This window comes from Phaenicophaeus curvirostris, chromosome 3, assembly GCF_032191515.1.
Source record: "Phaenicophaeus curvirostris isolate KB17595 chromosome 3, BPBGC_Pcur_1.0, whole genome shotgun sequence".
NCBI classification, from domain to species: Eukaryota; Metazoa; Chordata; class Aves; order Cuculiformes; family Cuculidae; genus Phaenicophaeus; species Phaenicophaeus curvirostris.
The window spans coordinates 64,285,110-64,304,215 of NC_091394.1; the positions used below are offsets into that span (position 1 = coordinate 64,285,110).

Consider the following 19,106-nt stretch of genomic DNA (forward strand, 5'->3'; position numbering starts at 1 on the left):
TGACCCCATTGTAGGACTATATTTCAGGAAAACACATGATCTTTTGGGTACAATGCTCAGAAACATTTCTTTGTAGATGAAAATAAGTGCTTATCACACCACCCAGAAACAGCTAGGCAGAATGGCTTTTATTAGTGTATCATTTCTGCCCTGTAACTCTCCTAGAGCTGAATGCTCTGAAGCAGCTTCAGAGCCTTAGTGAGTTCTAACAGCTCATAGTCACACCTGATAAAGTAGTATAGCTGAGTGTTGACGAGGCAAAGGTTTTGATACTGATAATGGAGTTTCATCCAGGAGGAATGGTGCCACTGTTTCTCATAACAGAAAGCTTTAAAAAAAAAATCTTTGTGGTCTCTGCTTTTATTTTCACCTTTAAGGGTTTACTTTAAAGGCAGTTCAACATACCTGGCTTTCACATGGCAGACCTGTGGCATATCTTTGCCACCAGTGCTTCCCTGCCCAGGGAGGTCACCTGAGTGGACTTTCAGTGCACCTGAGTGAAACTCTTTTCAGGTGCTTCTTTGGCTGCTTTCTGCTGTGCTTATCAAGTCTGACTGAATTGTAAAAAAATAACAGGCATAAAAACAGAGCAGTAACTAGGAATTAAGAAGCTGATAATATCCATGTGGACAAATGTGCTAATTATAAAAAAAAAACAGTAAAATTTCAGTGATTGAAAGACAGCTTATTGCTATACTATACTAGTTCCTATATTTTCCATGCTCAGATGAAAATCGAAGAAATGTCTCTTTTCCAGGAGATGATTCAGTTCATTCATACTGTAGCCATAGGTCTGTCTATACAAAAATGCTCCAGGTTAATTCTTGTGTTTACTTTGCTAGGCCAACCACACTGAACTCTTGAACAACCAAGGAGTAAGTGCGGTAACAAGAAAGCACAGTAAAAACATGTTACTATATTTACCTTAAGCAGATTAACTGCATAGGAGGCCCTGCATTAGCAGGATGCCCGAGGAACTTAAGTGCTGCAAAGCTGTAATAGTGATACCAATGCTTACAACCTTGCCAGCAGACAGTAAGGAGATAGCAGGTCTTTCTGTTGTCTGGGAGAAGAAGCAACTCTTCTGCCCTATCAAAATGAGTACAAGAACAGGATCCTCACCAAAACAGTTACCTGTGTAGTGAATGATGAGGGAAGAACCTTATACAGGAGGAATATAACCAGCTCACATCTTGTTAAGGAGGGCTACAGAGCTGGAGAGAAGGGCTGAAATCTCAGCTCTGTATGGTTCTGTGGCTTCTTAGATAGGTCCCCACCCTTACAGATGTAAGATTAATTTATTGTAAAGAGAAACATGGATTTACAAATATCATAGTGAAAACCATGCTTCAGAACATATCACCGGCTTGGCTCAGGACAGAAAAGTGTTCCTTTCTACTCTCTATCTTTAAAGCAGGCACTGGGGAGCATGGATTACATGATTAAATCAAATCAACTAATTACATTAAAGCAGTAAGTTAGATAAAATTATTTGGCTTTACTTCACAATATTGTGAAGGCAAATTCCCTGTACGACTTAACACATAAAAAGGATTCTTACTTAATGGGACTTGGCCACAGGAGTTGTGCAAAGGATTGAAGCCAGAAATAGCAGTCAGAAAGAAATATTACTTCAGAAAAAATGGAGCAGTATTCCCTGCCACTTCTGCCAAATTTGTTAATTTATTTTAATGATTTTTATGGACTGAATGACACTTTGTTTTAGTGGAGGTAACCTGCCCAAACTAGCAGGCTACATGACACTGAAGTCATGTTTTGATTAGCATCAAGATTTCTACATGCCTAAATCAATTCATTGTGCAAAAGTACAAGAGCCAAGAAAAGTAATACTTGGAATTAATGATCATAGTATCATAAAATGGTTTGGGTTGGGAGGGACCTTAAAGATCATCTAGTTCCAAACCCCTTGCCATGGACAGGGACACCTCCCAATAGATCAGGCTGATCAAGACCCCATCCAACCTGGCCTTGAACATCTCCAGGGATGGGGCATCCACAACTTCCCTGGGCAACATGTGCCAGTGCTTAATCACTCTCATTGTGAAGAATTTCTTCCTAACATCTAGTCTAAATCTTCCCCCTTCCAATTTAAAGCCCTTCATCCTGTCCATACAAGCCCTTGTAAAAAGCTACTTCACAGCTTTCTTGTAGGACCCCTGCAGGTACTGGAAGGTCGTTATAGAGTGTCCCCAGAGCCTTCTCTTCTCCAGGCTGAACAACCCCAACTCTCTCAGCCTGTCCTCAAAGCAGAGGTGCTACAGCCCTCTGATCATCTTCATAGCCCTCCTCTGGACCTGTTCCAACACTTCCATATCCTTCTTGTGTTGGGGATTCCAGAACTCCAAGTGGGGCCTCATGAGAGCAGAGTGGAGGAGGAGAATCACCTCCCTCAACCTGCTGGCCGTGCTTCTTTTAATGCAGCCCAGGGTATGGTTGGCCTTCTGGGCTGTGAGTGCGCATCACTGGCTCATGTCCAGCTGCTTATCCATCAGCACCCCCAAGTCCTTCTCCGCAGAGGTGCTTTAAGTCATGTCATCACCATCCTGTATTGAAACCATGGATTGCCCTGGCCCAGGTATAGGACCTTGCACTTGGCCTCGTTGAACTTCATGAGGTTCACACAGGCCCGCTTGTCCAGGTCCCTCTGGATGACATCTTGTCCTTTTAGTGTGATAACTGCACTACTTGATCTCGCTGTCTATATCATCAATGAAAATATGAAACAGTACTGGTCCCAGTACAGAGCCCCAGGGGACACCAGTTGTCACAGATATCCATTGGGACATCGAGCAATTGACCATTACACTTTGAATGTGACCATCCAACAAATTCCTTACCCACCAAACAGTCCTCCCATCAAATCCATACCTTTCAGTTTTGAGAGAAGGATGTTGAGGGGAACTTTTTCAAGGGCTTTATGAAAGTCCAGATAGATTACATTCATTGCTTTTCCCGTGCCCACTGATGTGGTCACTCCAACATAAAAAGCCACTAGGTTGGTCAGATAGGACTTGCCCTTGGTTAAGCCATGCTGGCTGTCTCAAATCACCTCCCTGTCCTTCATATGCTTTAGCATAGCTTCTAGGAGGATCTGTTCCATTCACCATTGCTTCTGGAAACCCAGATGAGTTTGGTGTCCTTCCCATTTCATGTCATCAGAACTTTATCTTCCTTAGCTCTGAAGAAACACATTTTTATAATTGCAGTGCCAATTCTCTTTGCTTTATCAGATGTCTCATTTTTTGCATCACTTTTTTCTAGGAAAACTTATTTGAAAGAAAAAAATATTCTTTAGAATTTAGAATTGCCATAAAAACTTTCAAAATGCACAACTATGGATAACAACAAAAGATAATTAACATATTATTTTTTAAAATATCATTATTTCGAAAACAGTTTCTTGATCTTTGTTGGAGTTTTGACTCATACCTTTTTTATTTAATTTATTTTTATATAGTGCTTGCTGTTGGCAGGAGTAGAGTCTCTTCATTTTTCATTCATTCTCCAGGTTTCTGCTGTTCAAGAACTTGAACGTCTCTGCCATTTTCCATCTGCATGAAGCACCTTCATTCTCTAATGCTACTGCTACAATTGAAGTAAGGGAGAGTGTTGCAAATAACTTCAGAATGGAGATTAGCAAATGTATCTTTCTGGAAATTTCAGCAGTCCTTCAGACTGGACCTATTTTGCAGTATGGTTTAGTCATTGTTATTCTTTTATTGCCTCTGTATAAATAAAACCAGCAGTATAAAAGTCTTTTTGATGTCTAGAATAGTGTATGGCATCACAGAAAAACTAAGGAGGTCTTCTAAGCTGATTAAATAAAACCAACAAGAGTCATAGGAGGGAAGGAAGGAGGGAAAACACTTGCTCACCTAATCTGAGATGTTTGCAAAGGCTGCAGCAATTCTCCACCAGTTAAGGATTGAGTTTCTGTGGTGGAGTGATGACCTTTGATGTGATAATTGCTGGTTTTCCTGAAACACCGAAAGAGAGCCTGTATAGTAGGGTTAGAAGAAAAAGGGATAAATATTAATGAAGTATTGGATTTTCATTCACAATCAGCAGGAACCAAGCAGTTAAATGCTTCTTTTCATCCCATGAAGCAGGATAGAAACTAAGATCCCTGTAATATGTGCCACGTAACCTACATACCTTAATCTCCAAGCAGTTTTACAAAGTACAGTGCATCTCTGTGGGTAAGAGCTTATTCTGTTGAAAAAAAATATTCATTCTGTTAGGTTATCTTTCTTTTGAAATTGACATCTAAAATTTAATTTTAAATGTTATTTTAAGTATTTTTTTTTACCTCCAATGGAGCACAAACAGATGTGTAAGGGTACCAGTTGTCAATTATGTAGGCTGTAGTTGTCTTCTTCAACTCCGGCTAGGTGAGGTGCCACAGGACAGGAAAAAGGTGAAAGTCTTATCCTTCTTTTGTTGCAATCCACCTGAAAGTTTCTGTGCTTTATCTGAATCCAGGTGAATCCTGAATTACTATTTTTCAGCATTGTCTTGGTCATAGTTCACCACCATCAGCTTGATTAAAGAAAATAACAGGCAGATGTGCTATAGTTAGCATGCAGTTTGCTTGCTGTCTCACAAGCTGGGTGAAAAGCAAAACATTTGTAGACCAAAACAGAGGCAGCGTAGTCCATTGCATACTGCAAAGACTTTTTTTTTTCTAATAGAGACGAAAAATTTTATTTACCTGGAGAAGTTACTTTCTTCTGGAGTTAGTTGTTGCTTTAGTTAGTTGGTGAAAAGACACTTAAAGTTTGCCAAAAGCCTTACCATCTCCAGTCAGATGTTAATTTGCATGTCTGTCATGCCTTGGAAAAGATTAAGTATTAGCCTTTCTTCTAGCATGTCAGCTGTATTGTGCTGTTATCTTTAAGTATTTTAAAGCCAAATAAAATTGAGATTTTCAGACTGATTAGCTGGTGTGACTGCAAAGGCATTTTTGTATTCAAGAAATGTCTTTGTTATAGCAGCCGTCATATCTGACCTACTCCCTAGGTCAATAAAGTTGAAGGGCTCTCGGTCTGTTGCAGGAGGAACTCATTGTGGCCCACGACTGAGCCTGCTTTCATATGCATACACTTACTGCAAACCTAGCAACATATATGTTCTCTTCAAATGATTAATATAGCATCAAATGAGACATACTGTTTCTCTCGAAAACATCCTTGTAAAGCTGACTGAAATGGGAGGTTAAGTATCAAAGGGCTAGCACAAAGAAAGGGAATGATCAAACAACTAGACTGTTTTGTGATTTACATGGGTTATTTTGCTGATGATTAAGTAAAGAAAAACCTGCTGAGATGAGGGGTAAGCAATTACACACTGAGGAAACTCTCATACTTATTGCCTTATTAGTAGTATTCATAGACTGAGAGACCCTCCTTGGGGTGATCACTTGCTAGTTCCTTGTAGCCAACAGCTTTGATGTACTGACATTATGTGATTTTCTTGAAGGAAGGGAAAAGACAGGAAATATTCACTGAATGCATAACAGCTGAGCATCAGAGAAAAACTGAGGAATTCAGGAGACATTTCAAAATAAAGGAGGCTGCATGCTTATTAATTACTCTATCCAAGCTTCAACATCCTTTCCTAGAAGGCCAGTTAAGAAGAATAATATGATAATCATAACCACTGATAGACGATAATTCCCCAAATTGATAGAGAGATACTTCATTGCCAGCAGAGCTGACAGCAGCAGTAATAACTGGCTATGGAAGTGGAGAAAACTTCAATTACAAGAACAGAAAAGTTTTCTTTTACTGAATGTTACAGGTACAGAAAAGACTTGGGAAAATGATACTTAAAAATCTTTTCTTGGTAGAAGAGTAATTCTTGCTTCCACCCATCTTGGCTTCCCCATCTATGATATGGCTTCCTTTCTGGTAAGGAATCTTGCCTTTAAGCAGACAATCATTTTAGGCTTCTTTTCTGCTGCTGTATGCTTGAGCATAAATTAGGTTCAGATGCCAGATGATATTGTTAGATACAAAAACAATTCTAGCAATGGTGGAGAGAACACCTTACCTGTGTCTGGCCTGTACAGGTAAAGAAACAAAACATTAGTAGATGCTGACTACTGTTAAATCCTTCAAATGCCAGCAAGTGCTGTTTCTTGAGGTACAAGCACTTTGTGAGGACTTTTTTGTATGTCTGTAGTCCAGGGACCTGTGAACAAAGTAGCAGGATAACAACAGCCTGACCATGGGATCAGCAAGTTCATCTGCTGGCACAATTGTGCTAACTTACAGTTGTTCAAGATGTCCTGCACTCACTCAGATAACAGATGATCTATCTGCTGCAGTAGTCCACAACACAGCAGCAAGTAATATGTCATGGTTTAGTACCTGCTAATATTTATAGAATAATAGAATCACAAGGTTGGAAGAAACCCTTGAGATCATCAGGCCCAACCGTACCTGTCCACTACTAAATCATATCCTTAAGCACTTCATCTACCCATCTTTTAAATACCTCCATGGGTGGTGACTCAACCACCTCCATGAGTGGTGACTCAACCACCTCCCTGGGCAGCGTGTTCCAATGCTTGATAACCCTTTCGGTGAAGAAGTTTTTCCTAATATCCAAACTGAACCTCCCCTGGTGCAGCTTTGAAGCCATTTCCTCTCATCCTATCACCTATCACTGGGGCAAACACTCACCAACACTCACCTCTGTACCTAGTGTTATTACCGAAGTCTGAATGTCGTGCAGATTATGCAATTTAAATGCCCTCTGTCCTCAAAGAGAGAAAAGTGTGGTGTTGAGGAGTATTTAGATAGAGAATGTCTGATGTATTTATGTGTGGCAAAGAACCATAATACAGATGAATACTGTATCATTAAGTAATCTGAAAGTTTGGTGTTAATAAATAAGTAAGTATCAGTAAATCTTTACCTGTTCCCTTACTTAGCTCCTAAGGTAACACGCACCATACACTACTGAAGAAATGCAGTATGTCTTATATTTCTAAAGTATAGAACAATGAATGAAATAATGTCTTTACTTTGAACATTGACCCAAATATGACATTGTCAGCTTCTCATTCCCCTTAATAATATCTGAATAGTGTGTGATCAGTTTACAAGTAAAGAGATGAATTAGTGTAAGACAGTCATAGCTCAAATGCAAGGCTGATGAATGGAAACAAGTCAGGAATACATCTTTGAGGAGGCTTATCTGGGTGGTCACTAAGGATGCAAGCTCATGGTCCAGTGTATCTTGACACATCATCATCTGTAATAAATTTCAGAATGGTGTTATTTTTGGAAAGTTATTCTGGCATAACATCCTCAGTAGTAATATCATCAGGTTTTAAGGGAGGCCTTGTACTCAAGACAGATGTCATTTAATATCATAGAGATGTACAATCTGCACGTTATTGTTCATTAAATGTAGAGCTGGCCAGAGGATGATAGTTCAGCTTTCAAGGATTCAGAATTTTTCATTTCACACTGCAACATAAACAGGACCCTTCCAGTATTTTTTAGTTTTGATTTCCACAAAATGAAATTGTAATGAAATTTATTTTCAGATTAAAACGTTAAGATTTTCCTTGAGCCTTAAGTCTGGGAGTACGCGGAAAGCTTACCCTAAACTCAGAGAAACTGATCCCTCTCTGGTTAATTTCAATGCTATTTAGTTGATACTAGTGATTTTCAATTAGCTAATGATTTGCACAGTGGAACTTAGATGAAAGATGTTATATAAGAAAATATGCAAAAATATTGTGTTATATCTGACATATAGTTTACAATCAGAGAATGACATATTAAAAATTTGTCCAAAAATCATATTCAATGGGATATTTCCCTAACATATGGCACAAGGAGTAGCTTCTCAGCCATAAGCCTTAGGCAGGTATTAGATGCTAAATTTTGACATTCATCACACTTTCTAGGAGATTAAAATGATTCACACTAGTCAATCAGCTGCCCTTTTTTAAGCAATTTCACGCTAAAAAGAAAATGTATTAGCAAAAGCTCTTTGCTATTTTGTTACGGTTGCTTGCTTCCTAAAATTGCCTTCCCACTGTGTCCTCACCTGTAAGCTAAAACCTGCATCACTTCACTGTTAACAGTTGATATAGGTTTTGTATAGACTGCTGAATGCAATGTTAAACCACAGAAGACAGGATAATTTATAATAGATCACTCTTTATCATCCTGTGATGATTTGTGACATGGTCCCTTCTACTGTATGGCAATTTTGGGGATTTTATTGCTGTTTAGCCCTTTCCCACAGTACAGTTGATTATGTGGATTTAGTCATAAGAACTTCCTGGAGAAATGTACTTGTCCATTGCAACTTTTAAGGCAAGTTTTCTGTAGTTACAGATGACAGAGCCCAGTGCCCGAAGCTGGGGGCACCCCAGTGTCCTCCCACCGCTACCCTGCTTCTGGTGTGGGGGGTGGTACAGGACAGGCTGCCAGTGCATGTCCTACTGCTGCCAGCCATGGTCCACAGGGACCACTCTGTGCCCTGAAAATGTGGTTATAGGTGTTACTTGAAACACAGGAGGATTTCATTTGCAGATGCATAAAAATTACATTAGTGAATGTAGGTAACACATGCTAAATGCTCAGACATTTCACTATAAATCTCTTTCCCAGCTCTGTTCCATGAAAAGCTGAATATATAACTCAATATTGTAACAAAGGCCTAGTTTTGAAAAGAAATGTGGAAGAGTCTTACAAGTAGTTGCAATGTTAAAATAAATGCCTCTGACCAGGGGTCAACAGAGTTTTAAATGTAGGAGATAATGGAAACCTAATCCGGTGCCATATGATACTTTAGCATAATGCATTTTTCATTTCAGACCCTTTTTTTCTATATATACCCTGAAACGTTTGGTATACTTTTGTCCAAATTTTAACAAGTCTATAATCTAAAGATACTTTACCAGCTAGGGAAGCAGTTAGATTTCTAGGTGCTTTCAATAAAATGGGAAAACAAGAAGGATAAGTAACCTGAATAGGCAACGAAGTGGTGGCTATACAGGTGCTATCATCCCCATCCAGCAGGTGTGGGGGTAGGATTTAAGGTATGTCATCTTCTTGAAACCATTCTTCTTTTAGAGGAGATGCTAAGGAGAGCTAGGAATATTATAGAAGCACATTATAACATTGAATAAAAGAACAGAGAAAGGAAAATGTTGTATTTTCAGGCTGTCCTCCTTTCTGTAGCACGGAAATCTTTTGCACTGCCTCTCTGTTTAACACCACCACCACAATAAGTGGGATTTCCAACGAGTATTCATGCTTTTCTTTAGGTACAAGTTACGTTTTCTAGAAATGCATCAGTTCACTACACAAGAATAAGAGAGCATTTTCAGCCTTCAAGTTTTTCTATGTCAGCGTTCAGTGTTGGTTTCTTCTGCCAGAGAATAAAACATTTGGGCAGAAAACAGGGGCGGAATAGATCATGACCTCCTTGTAGCGTTTTTCTGAATCGTCTGTCCAAGAGCCAGTGTGCTTTTCACTGTAAGCCACAGAAAGCACCTCTAGTTTTGGAGGGAAGTTATACGGAAGGCTGCATTAGTCTAAGAAACTTGTGATCCTCAGTCTCAGAATGTCTGTTACTAAGAGCTTATGATCAGAGCTGCCTACACAAGTAACCCTTACTATGGGAAGGATTTTGGGGAATACATGGAAGTTAACTTCATTCCTGCTATAGAAAAATCTGGGAAATATGCTGATCATTGCCATATTATTAGATTATATTATGTTCAAGAATATTATGTTTTTGATAGATTTTAAGACATTAAGAAATAAAAAGTATTTGTAAAATTTCATGTATACAGATGGTTATGATTAGTCTTTTTTCCACTAGACTTTTCCTGTAAAACTGCTTTATCGTGCTTATAAACTGTCTGTCAAAATTTCTTAAATTAGATCTAGAGATAAACATATTTTGCAAATGCAATTCTACTGTAAATAGAGGCTTTGGAAAATTATCATTATGCATTGTCTGCAGCCCTGTGTTTAGAGCTTTACAGTCTTCTAAGAAACTAATAAGTAGCCTGAATGATATTTGCAGGAACAACTGGAACTTGTTGACAGCACTAAATATATGAAATTCCGTATTTTAAAGCAGTAACTGCTTCACATAGTGAGATATAGGATGTAGCATTTAAGATGCCTGCATTTAGACTTTAAAATCAGCCACATTGGACAGAAGAGGTCCCTCTGGAAAAATATTCATTTAACTCCTGATAAATTACTCATTTTTGCTTGTTTATTTTAAAGGACAACATACACAGGAATGTATTCATGGTAGATGAATTGGCTTCTATATTATGAGTGTGCAATGTGGTTAGCATGAAACATTTACACCACCCAGCTCATCAGAAACCAGTCAGATCATTTGTTTCATTCCAGCTGTGCTCTTTACATTTACATGGGGCCTGGGACAGAAGGGGTTTCAAATGTCTCTTTTCTCATATATAAAGTTGTGCTTCTTTTCCAAATCCTGACTGCTTTAATCACCCTGTTTTATTAACAAAACCAAAAAGAAATGTTGTCTAAATCAGTTTTCTGATTTCTGGTGAAGTAGTGACCACTGAAATAATTGGAAGACTTCTCCTCAGTTCAGAGGACTTTGGTCAACCTGTAACAATAGCAAGACCACCTTTTCTTAATGGCACTATTTATTTCTTATCCTGAGAATAATATGAAAAGTTCAGAAATAATCAGAAACAGGAAAATCATGTTTTCAGTGAATCCAGTTGTTTGAAAATCTTCACTGATTAATTCACTTTACAAGTGAAACACTCTGTGAAATTTTTGTTTCACTTAGTTCAGCTCTTTAAGCAATAGGAGTACTGCTTTAAACAAATATTAAAATTATTTGACTCAACAGTTGTTAGCATCTGACAGTTCTGGATCGTGGATAAAGGAAAGACATCAACAGTAGCCCCACAGGAAAGCCACTCAGAAGACAGAACCCCACTCAATGCACAGCAGGAGGACAAGCAAAAATTAACACAAATTGAAACAAAAGAGGTTCAGACTGGATATTAGGAAAAACAAATTTCACCCTCAGGGCAATCAAGCAGTGGAATGGGACCCCACAGCATTTAGGCAGTGTCCATCCTTGGGGGTTTTCAAGGCTTGACTTGGTAAAGCTCTGAATAAGCCTGGTCTGACCTTGCAGCTGAGCTTAATAGGGACAAAGTGGATTCTCTATATGTTGATTGAAACATTCCTGAATTCAGTCATTGGTGCAGTTTATAAGACACCTCATGTAAGAACATCTCATCTACATTTAGAAAAAAAACATCGAGTAAAGTAAGCATTGATGGTTTCCCCACAATAGTCACTGTAAATTGGGATGCCTCCCAAATTCCTTCCTACTCAACATGAAGGAAAGCACTACACTTCTGTCCTTTACCTTTCTATCTTCTCCCCGTTATCCATTCCTGTCTTCCCTCTCTATGTGTAATGTGCAGTCAGGTGCTGGGACACGAGTTTGACTGGCTGCTACATCACTGCTAGAGAAAATAATGTAGTATTTACTGCATCAAGCATCTTGGTACAATTAACTTACAATTAACTATCTCTACAGAGACAATATATATGCAACATTTATAAAGATTATGTAAAATCGTATCTCTTCGTTGTTAAATAGGAACTTTACTTAATAAGAAGTGCATTGGAAATAAAAAATATGTGTGCTTGAATGTATTCAGCCTCACTTCTATGCTTTAAAACTGTTCTTTCATCTACAGAGGCACAGGTCTCTGAAACTGAAGTACCGGTATGTGCACTTGAAAGATGAAGAAAGTCTTTCCTCAGGCATTTTCTCTTGGAAAATGAAGGCACATTTATATGTGCTATGTTTTCAAAATGTTTTCTGAGATAAAGTTATTCACAGAATAATTTCAACAACATGTTCTTAAGTCTCTTAGATCTCAGACTGAGATTATTTTCAAACAGCTCTTTAAGAACAGATTTCCAGAACTCGGGCTAAGACAATTCGTATTCCTTGGACAGATAAGCTGCATATGGTATATTCTGTCCTTTAATGGGGAATTGTGACTCTAATTTCAGGCTTTTTTGATTGTAATATTAATTTTCAGATGAAATTCGGTATCCAGATGTTTTGCATATTTTAACTTTTCGCCATGTGCAGGTGATGGTTAGGTTATTTTGAAATATTGAGCAAAGATTTTAAAGCATCCTTGTACTAGGGATTTATTGAACAGCTTGCAGGAGGTTGTTTTAAGGCAGTGAGGAGTCCTGTTGAATCCAGCAGATGTATTTATTTTGTACTGCAGAACGCATAAATTAGGATCTAAGTACAGACATGGACTCTAATTTGGCAGTAAATGCCGTGTCGTATTCCTTGCTCAGATTTGCTGCCATTCCTGTGCAAGATTTTATTCACCTGGCAAGATGTGGCTGCTGTAATGCTCTTGGCGTGTGACATGGAGATGACTTTCTGAGTCTGGCCATGGTGGGTCAGTCACAGGTCAACTCTGGAATCCCCCCAAAGCGTGCACAGGTATGAGCTGGAGTCAGGACTGTAGAAGAGTGAGGTGACAGGAGGTGAGGAGACTGGAAGTACTACTGTGATAGCAGACACGAGTCCCCCACATTCCTGGGCTGCGGCTGTACCTTGTACACCACAGGTAACGCAGTGTAGGGAACATTGGAATACCAAGAGCCTCCTGATTATAAAGGTGATTAAAAGTAAGATAGCTAGCAGGAGTGATGTGTTTCTCATCAGTACCTCAAATCAGTGCAACTTCCTTGTTGACTAGTCTTTATGGAAAAAGATATGAAGCATCTGCTTTTTGTAGCAGATTGTTTTGTTTGGTCTTACTGTCTGTTTACTCTTATTAGTAGGCTGATTTCTCTATAGTACAGGTTTTTCAGGGAGGAACTTAATTAAAAGCCATTTCTTGGCCTTTCAAGGAACTTTTAAGTGTGTATTGATGAAGGCAAAATTTTTACTGTGCCAGGACTGCAAAAGCTGCTTGACAAAACAAAGCAACTTAGGAAGATCTTGCTTGAAAATGGTACTCAGGACCTGATCCATTGAGTCTGTCTTAGTAATCCTATTAAATTCAGTTTGACCTTACAGAGAGTAAAACTCATTTGAATATAATGGGACTAATCAAAAAGAAAAATAGTTATGAGGCTTGGTCTCCAGATCCAGAAGTGAAAGAGAAAGTCAGCAGATACCATACGCAGTCTGTAGTGGATCTACATGCACATAAGCACACTGTGCATGTAAGCACACAAAGTACTGATCCTATGACAAAGTTCACTTTCCACATTACGGTATAATAAAGTATGCTAAAAAAGTTAAAAACCATTTACAGGATCTGCCCAACTCTCCTGGTTATCCAGGGAATGGCACCTATCTAAATTCCTATGGTGTTTGTGAGGAGTCCATCCTTCTGTATTATAGCTAAAAGTACACCTGAGATCCTCTCCTAGGTGGAAAGGTGCTCTCTCTCTTTACATACATACACCTATATAGATTTATGTTGCAAATTCCTCATGATTTAGTCCTTACATAGACTCCTCTGGTCCCCATGAGCTCTTGCTGCTTACCCTGTGCAGTCAGCAAGGAGGACAGCCAGAGCAGCCATGCATTTGGCTCAGCTTCAACCCAAGACCACCCACCCGCATGACTGCACAAGCTACCTTAACCTCTCCCTGTAATAATGGAGTTATATATACTACCATAAGGAAATGGGCATGTTCTTTGTCTTCTCCTGTATCTAGATCCGTACATGTTCTGTGCTAATGATGCTGTATTCATATTCAAGCTAATCGTGCTCATTTATTTAGGAAAGTAAATTCTTCATCAAATTAAAAAAAAATCAAAAATCTCTTTCAAAGAGATTTGCAAATCTTTGAGATGAAGTAAACACATCTAGGAAGGAAGTTTTTAAACTGAAAGAGCTCTCTGTCTAAAGAAGATATGAGAAGCTTTGCTCTTGCAAATTTTCTTGAATAGGAACCTTAAGAAGTGTGCAAACTGTGTCTCTGTTGTTCACCTCTGATATGATCACTCAACTCAAGACCACTTACAGGATCACCAAACCACCAGTGTGTTATTATATGGTATGTTTTCATAAGGCCCCACACTGCTGAAGTGAGCAGGGATATAACAAAGATATGTGATTTTTAAATGACATTTTTAAATTATCTTAAATTCCTTCATACACAGAAGTTACTCTTTGTATGTGAAAAATACTTACAGTCTTATATTACCTGGTAGCTTGAAAGCCACTTTCTTTAAAGATAAAAAAAGTCTGATACCATAAGCATGTTTGGAGCCTAGTGCACATCTAATTATCTTTCTTGGTCTTAATTATTTAGCAAGTGCTAATAAACTGCACGTATCATGACACTCATGTTTAATAGGCATATAAATTTAATTGATTTTTTTCTCTTTCTTTGAAGACTAGCAGACGCAGAATTCAAACACAAGGCAATGGCATTATAACTTCCAATATAACATCAGGTTTTAATAAGCCTCCTGTTTGCTGCACACATGTGCTTAAGACTGCCTGGAAACCAAATCAGTAGAGAAAAGGGATTACTTTAGATTACTTTGAAATGTGCATTGTTTGAAATGGCCTCTGGTGACCAGCTTTCATGAATGGCTGATTTTACTTGTGGGGCACATCATCTGGCTCAATTATACCAGGCTTTTTTGTATGACAAGTGCAGTTCTTGGCTGTGTTGAAATATGACATTCTAAAACAAAGTAAATCAGAATGTGAGAAATAAATTTAAGTAACTGCATATTATTAGAAGTTTATAACTCAGCAGTAGGCACTTTTCTTACTGAAAAATACGCAGGAGTTTCCTTTTAAAACTTTCACAGATTTGAAGTTAATATAAAAATATTATTTTTAATTTTCTTGAATTTCTTTCAACTATATTAACAGCATTAAAATCAAAGCCATATTTTCCTTATCTCAAAGACAGATCACTTCTTCTACACTTACGTATTTTTAAAATGGTTTTTGGAGTTTGTTGTTTTACTCTGACGTATTAAGTGATGGAAACTTTTACCTCCTGCAAATATCTCCTAACCTGCACAAAGTTATAAAGTTGAGTTAGCAAGTGTGCTTTATACTTTCAGTGTTTCAAGTCACTGCAGGCTTTTTCCTTTTCTGTCTGTAACTGTTTGCAAAATTGCAATGTAAAAATGTAATATAAGGTTATGATTCTCCCTGCCTGCAATTACTTTAAATTATAGTTACTTTAAATTAATCTATCCTGAGGCACTTATGATACATCGTTATAATACACAGATTACATTTGGAAGGTGAGCAGATAACTGATTGATTAGTAGAGTGTGTTGGAAAACCAATAGATAATGATTAATTAGATGCAGGCGGGAACTACGTTCTTTGTGTTCACTGTAAATCCTGTACTTTACAACCAAGACTAGGGGATTAACCTTTAAGAAGAGATGGTAGGTCTTGCTTTTTCTTGACTTCTGCTGTACTGTAAATGTGTTTCCCATGGCTGCAGGCTCAATATTCCCACAGGAAACTGACCTGCAGATTTACACGGTCATGCCTGGTAGTCTGAGATTGCAGTGTTTGCCTTTTAAATACAAGATAGAAATGTAAGATGTGGGAAGAGCATTAACATTCGTGAACTTAAACAGTCATCTGTCAACAGCTTTTTCCACTGAAGTGCTTCACTGTATTAGTGAAATTGAGAGTTGTTATTGTTGTTGTAATGTGTTACAACCCTCTAGTTGTCGCGGCAATGTGATTTAAGGAAAGATTTAAGACTTCTGAGCTACTAGTTTGCTTTGATACAGATGAACATGTCACTTCCCTGAGCTATTATCACGTAATTTTAATCTGTCTGCACAGTCTTCATGCAATTACTAGTCTTATGAAATTACTAATTTTGTTAGATCTCTAGCCACACGTCTGCTATGATTCAGATTATGTGAGACACTGACAGGTCCAACTACCCTTTGACAGAAACATTGGAGATTCACAGAAGCTGTAAGTGTGTAACTGAGAAAACACCTTTCACTCTCTTTCACCTTGGAGTTTCCATGTATGCAAAATGTTCATGAGTACAACAGCATTGCTAGGTGGACACATTTCACTTTAAAGCAAAGAACTAAAAATGGTAGGTGTAAACCACTGAATTTAACCTTTGTAGAGGCCCTGGTGAGTGAAGCCACCTCCAGTTCACATGATGTCAATGACAGTGATTTCTGGCACTACAAGCAGACTGGCTGGTTTTTGAAACTATGCTGACCAGGTGCCCACCAATGTGACCAGCCTTCAAGGTCATATTGGAAATTACAAATTCTGCTATCAACAGCAGAATCCTTACTCTGCTTTTTATGAATCATGAGAATTCTTGTCCTTTGCTTTTCTACTTTCCTTATGGAGAGTCTGATATTAAGGAAACAGAGAACGCTGGGGTCATAGTCCTGTAAAAAGAACCCAGACATAAAAGCTAAAACTGTCAGTCAGCAGGTCATAGGTAAAATACATAGGAAAGTAATGCTCCTCTGCTTGGGGTGAGGAAGGAAGGCTCATTTTCTTGTGGTAATTGATACCTGAGATTTTGTTTGTTTGAGGGGGTTTATCCATTTATTTATCAGATAAGCCTGTAAAGAGAAATTATCTGTGATAATCTTTTGCCTAAATTAAATGAAGGAACTTCTCATTTGCACTGACAAGGCCTTCTGCTTCTTTTCTGTGCTTTTGATATAATTTTGTGCAAGTTCCTAGCACTTGTCAGCATAGCACAAAAATGTCCTAAGTAGCAAAACATGTGTTTGTGGACTACATCTTAATTATATACAACTATGTCAATTTTTGGAGGCAGGGAAGTCTAAAACAGAGAAATAATCTGTAGGATACTGGGTAGTAATGAGGGAACAAAATATGTAGCCACAAAATTGTAACTGCCTAGGAGTTTCTTGATTTAGAATCCCTGTGGTACCTTACGTTCTCAATTCACTAGGCACATTTGTTGCTAATATCAAGGGAACAGAAACTGGAATTCTGGTTCTCAAGCTCCACAATCACAGTCCACATAATTATTGTTATTGTTATTACTACTACTGCTACTACTACTGTTTCCTTTCTTGACCAGAGTTGATCCATTTTTGTTTCTAAGGGAAGGTGACTAGAACAGTAGGCCTTAACCTATGATTTTGAATGATGTGCAGTCCTCACTGCTCACGCTCAAAAGCAAACACCGATGCTGTGGTGCTGAGAAGACAAAGTTGTCTGCCATCTATAATTGCTTGGCCATGAATTACTGATGTGGGGCCTTGCATAGCCCATGGTATTGGGTACAGACGTATGTCCAGTAACCTTTACTCATTACCCCTGCATTTGCCTGCAGATTTACAGACAAGAAAGAAATCCAGATTCCCTATGCAAGGATATGTGGAAGCCACATCTGTAGAATATTAAATAAGAAAATAGATAAATAGATTTTCAAAGCTTATGATAGGGTATACTTGTGGATACTCAGTGCCTCATTTAGTAAGGTATATGATTCTGGACTGATTTTATTGGCCAAACACAAAATGATACCTTAAGTGAACACATTTGAGTTTACTTCCTCATGTGAATTTGGAAAAGTCCCTTTTAGAATTTCTCCTGATTTTGTCTGTTTCTTAAGACAAATTACAGTGTCTGGAGGGGCAGACTTGTGGACTGCTAGCCAGTATCCAACACAAACATTGCAGTCTTGTCTTTCCTATCAAGCTTGTATTCTGACAGTTTGCTTTACTTCCTTTCCTTCTAGAACTGAGAAACAGGTTATAAGAGGACAAGTTGTCAAAGATCACCTTTAACCAAGAACTGTCATATGCAAAACTGAGATAGTTACGATAAACAAAGGTGAGATTAGTATTCTCTTGTGCAAGAACCATTGAATGAAAATTTATTTTTAATTAATTGATGAAAATAATTAATTGTATCAGTGTAGATCAGTCCTGATGTTTTGTTTCATCTATTAAGAGGAAAAAATCAGTTGGAAAAGAAACACCACATGTTTTTTTTTCCTAGAGAAGACTTGACTTAGGTGGCCATAACTTGCTAAAGCAAGAGGATTTTTTAACAAACTTATATAGCCCAAAGAAGGTGAAATGAAGAATACCTGTTAATGCTCATTTGGATTCGTGTAAATTTTATTAGCACTGTGGTGTAATTGTCAGGAACTTGCAGTTTCGTACTCTAGGGGATTATTCAAACACGGTGGTGCCAATATTTGCTCAGTGCAGTCAGGATGACTGCACTTTCTGGGTCAACATTGTCTGAAAAAGTTTGCTATACTGTACAACTGAGGTAAGAAACTAAATATTGAGTCTCACTTCACATGGCCTTTCATGCTTTGTGAGATGAGTCAAAATTTTGCTATTTAAAGATCAGACATTTAGAGAAATTGTATTTCCGCTTTTGCACCGAGAGCATGTGGTGTCTGTTGTCTGTCAAAGGAAGGCTGACTTCTCTGATACTCCTGGTCTTCAAGGCTTTTGTCAGCTTTTATGTGACTTAGAACAAATAGATGAAAATTTAAGTATTTTGAAAAGTCAGTCTAGACTGATTACAGACTTCAGTTTACTTATCTGAATGTTGTGTAATCACCAAAATAGCATTTAATATTAAATGACAGTTCCTTGTATTGGCTTTGCGATACTCTAATGCTAGTCAGAGGCTGGACTGTTGGTGCAGAGACAATGAAAGACAGGATTTCTCTGCAACAGACGCTTGGATTTTCGTTTCAAAGATGTTCACACTCTTCTGGTGTAATTACAGCCTGCCAGAGTGAGGAGCACGAAACTGTTTAGCTTGCGAAGCTTAAAATAAAAGGTGTATGTGAAAACAAGAACACGATCCTTTTTCTAGCAGTCCAGCACCGAGTAACATCCCCTCCCTCTCCTATGGCTTCTTTGCCTGAAATTAAGAGGACCTTCCTATTAACGCATTTTTAGGTGAGTGATGGGGGCCTTTTTGCCCTCTATGCCGCTCTCAATAAATTATTTCTCCATTTAAAATGGTCTGTAGTTAATGTGGCATGTCTGAATATGAAATCTCA

General features: G+C 38.2%; 1 protein-coding gene across 3 annotated transcripts in view; it reads left to right on the top strand.

Annotated features, from left to right (window-relative positions):
* Nucleotides 1–19,106, top strand: part of SULF1 (sulfatase 1) — a 124,478-nt gene that overhangs the window by 35,565 nt on the left and 69,807 nt on the right. Inside the window, exon 4 of one of the 3 annotated variants that reach the window (XM_069854226.1) lies at nt 17,814–17,908. The exons of 1 other annotated variant lie outside the window; for it this stretch is intronic. The gene's annotated coding sequence lies outside the window, so the exon portion shown is untranslated. Of the gene's footprint in view, nt 1–17,813; nt 17,909–18,907; nt 19,003–19,106 lie in introns of those variants that run through there. One more of the 3 variants, XM_069854227.1, reaches the window with a different exon arrangement.